This window comes from Ornithorhynchus anatinus, unplaced genomic scaffold (assembly GCF_004115215.2).
Source record: "Ornithorhynchus anatinus isolate Pmale09 unplaced genomic scaffold, mOrnAna1.pri.v4 scaffold_225_arrow_ctg1, whole genome shotgun sequence".
In the NCBI taxonomy this organism is placed as follows: Eukaryota; Metazoa; Chordata; class Mammalia; order Monotremata; family Ornithorhynchidae; genus Ornithorhynchus; species Ornithorhynchus anatinus.
In genome coordinates, this window is record NW_024396725.1 from 493,808 (window position 1) to 497,417 (window position 3,610).

The following is a 3,610-nucleotide window of genomic DNA, read 5'->3' on the forward strand; positions in this document are numbered from 1 at the left end:
TGTTATCCTTATCATCTTTAATGGTGTTTGTTAGGCGCTTACTAGGTGCTAGGTACTGTACTAAGTGCTTCGGTAGACAGAAGTAAATCAGGTCGGACAAGGTTTCTGTCCCTCATGAACTCACAGTTTTAATCAGAAAAAGCAGCGTGGCTCAGTGGAAAGAGCATGGGCTTGGGAGTCAGAGGTCGAGGGTTCAAATCTCGGCTCAGCAGCTTGTCAGCTGTGTGACTTTGAGCAAGTCACTTCACTTCTCTGTGCCTCAGTTACCTCATCTGTAAAATGGGGTTACGACTGCAAGCTCCACGTGAGTCAGCCTGATCACCTTGTATCCCACCACAGCTTAGAACAGTGCTTTGCATATAGTAAGCGCTTAACAAATATCATTATTATTATTATTATCATTATTAATCCCCATTTTCTCAATGATGTAACTGAGGCACAGAGAAGTCAAGTGACATGCCCAAGGTCACACAGCCGACAAGCGGCAGAACAGGGATTTGAACCCAGATCATTCTCACCCCCAGGCCTGTGCTCCATCCACTATGCAACAGTGCTTCTTAATTATTGTTATTACTTTTTTTAGGGCTTATTATGTGTTGAGCACTGCTCTAAGCAAGGGGTAGATACAAGTTTATCAGGTGGAGCAGAGTCCCTATGGCACATGGGGCTCGCATTCTAACTAGGAGGAAAAATAGGTATTTGATCCATTTTACAGATGAGGAAACTGAGGCACTCAGTCATTCATTCAATAGCATTTATGGAGCGCTTACTATGTGCAGAGCACTGTACTAAGCGCTTGGAATGTACAATTCGGCAAGAGAGACAATCCCTGCCCAGTGACGGGCTTACAGTCTAATCGGGGGAGACAGACAAAAACAATAGCAATAAATTGAATCAAGGGGATGTACACCTCATTAACAAAATAAATAGGGTAATAAAAATATGCACAAATGAGCAAATGAGCACAGTGCTGAGGGGAGGGGAAGAGAGAGGGGGAGGAGTTGAGGGAAAGGGGAGAAAGGGGGCTTAGCTGAGGGGAGGTGAAAGGGGGGCAGAGAGGCAGCAGAGGGAGCAGAAGGAAAAGGGGAAGCTCAGTCTGGGAAGGCCTCTTGGAGGAGGTGAGCTCTCAGTAGGGCTTTGAAGAGGGGAAGAAAGTTAGTTTGGCGGAGGTGAGGAGGGAGGACATTCCTGGACAGCGGGAGGATGTGGGCCAGGGGTCGACGGCGGAATAGGCAAGAACGGGGGACGGTGAAGAGGTGAGCGGCAGAGGAGGGGAGCGTGCGGGGTGGGCAGTAGAAAGAGAGAAGGGAGGAGAGGTAGGAGGGGGCAAGGTGATGGAGAGCCTTGAAGCCCAGAGTGAGAAGCTTTTGTTTTGTGCGGAGGTTGATAGGCAACCACTGGAGGTTTTTAAGGAGAGTGACATGCCCAGAGTGCTTCCGCAGGAAGATGATCCAGGCAGCAGAATGAAGAATAGACTGGAGCGGGGAGAGACAGGAGGAAAGGAGATCAGAGAGAAGGCTGACACAATAATTCAGCCGGGATATTATGAGATCCTGTACCAGTAAGATAGCCGTTTGGGTGGAGAGGAAAGGGCGGATCTTGGCCATATTATAAAGGTGAGACCATCAGGTCTTGATGATAGATTGGATGTGTGGGGTGAATGAGAGCGCCGAGTCAAAGATTTCAGGGAAGTTGCGGGCTTGAGAGACGGGAAGGATGGTCGTACCATCCACAGTGATAGGAAAGTCAGGTAGAGGACAGGATTTGGGAGGGAAGAAAAGGAGCTCAGTTTTGGACATGTTGAGTTTTAGGTGGCGGGCAGACATTCAGGTGAAGACGTCCTGGACGGGGAGAGAACAGGGGCGGAGATGTAGATTTGTGTGTCATCTGCATAGAGATGATAGTTGAAGCTGTGGGAGCAAATGAGTTCACCAAGGGAATGAGTGTAGATGGAGAACAGAAGAGGGCCAAGAACTGACCCTTGAGGAACCCCTACAGTTAGTGAATGGGGGCGGGGGGAGGAGGAGCCCGCGAAGAAGACCGGGAATGAATGCCAGAAAGATAAGAGGAGAACCGGGAGAGGACGGAGTTGATGAAGCCAAGGTGAGATAAGGTGTGGAGGAGAAGGGGATGGTCTACAGTGTCAAAGCTGAGAGGTCGAGGAGGATTAGGATAGAGTAGGAGCCATTGAATTTGGCAAGAAGGAGGACATGGGTGACCTTTGAGAGAGCAGTCTCGGTAGAGTGGAGGGGGCGGAAGCCAGATTGGAGGGGGTCCAGGAGAGAATGAGAGTTAAGGAATTCTAGGCAGCGAGTGCAGAAGACTCATTCTAGGAGCTTGGAAAGGAAGGGTAGGAGGGAGATAGGGCGATAACTGGAAGGGGAAGTGGGGTCGAGAGAGGGTTTTCCTAGGATGGGGGAGATATGGGCATGTTTGAAGGCAGAGGGGAAGAAACCATTGGAGAGTGAGCGGTTATAGATAGACGTTAAGGAGGGGAGGAGGGAAGGGGCGATGGCATTTATAAGGTGAGCGGGAATGGGGTCCGAAGAACAGGTGGAGGGGGTGGCACTTGCGAGGAGGGAGGAGAACACGTCTGAGGATACTGCAGAGAAGGATGGGAAAGTAGGGGAGAGGGTTGGGGTGGGAGGAAGCAAAAGGTGGAGGGGTGACTTTGGGGAGCTCAGACCTGATTGTGTTAATTTTCGTGATGAAGTAGGTGGCCAGATCGTTGGTCTGGTGAGGGATGGGGGAGGGAGGAACCGGGTTGCCTGAAGAGAGAATTAAATGTCCTGAACAATTGGGGAGGGGGCGGTGACGGGCATGGGCGTCAATGAGGGAAGAAAAGAAGTTTTGTCTGGCGGAGGAGAGGGCAGAGTTAAGGCAGGAAAGGATAATTTTGAAATAGATAAGGTTGGCTTGGTGCTCAGACTTTCGCCAGCAGCGCTCAGCAGCTCAAGCATAAGAGCGAAGGAGGCAGACAGAGGCAGAGACCCAGGGCTGTGGGTTTGTGGAGTGAGAGCGGCGGAGGGAAAGAGGGGCGAGTGATTTGAGATGAGTGGAGAGGGTGAAGTTGAGAGCGGTAACCTGATCATCGAGAGTGGGAAGAGAGGATAGGGCGGCAAGGTGGGGAGAGATGCTTTTGGAGAGATGGATGGGATCAAGAGAGCGGAGGTGTCTGTGGGGGAGTAATACAGATTTGCAGGGGGAGAGAGTGTGAGAGAGGAGGCAGGTGAGAAGGTTATGGTCTGAGAGAGGGATTTCAGAGTTGGTGAGGGAGGAGAAAGTGCAGCAGTGGGAGATGACGAGATCGAGGGTGTGACCAAGTTGGTGAGTGGACGAGGTGTGGTGGAGCAGGAGGTTGGCAGAGTCAAGGAGCGATAGCAGGCGGTGGCAGAGGAATCACGGGGTACATCCATGTGGATGTTGAAGTCTCCGAAGATCAGAGGGGGCAGAGAGAAGGAGAGAAGGAAGGTGAGAAAGGGGTCAAGGTGGTTGAAGAAGTCGGAGGTGGGACCAGGAGGGCGGTAGATGACAGCTCCAAGAATCTGGAGGGGGTGGTAGAGACGAATGATATGGGCTTCAAAGGAGGGCAAGGAAGGGGAGGAGCGAT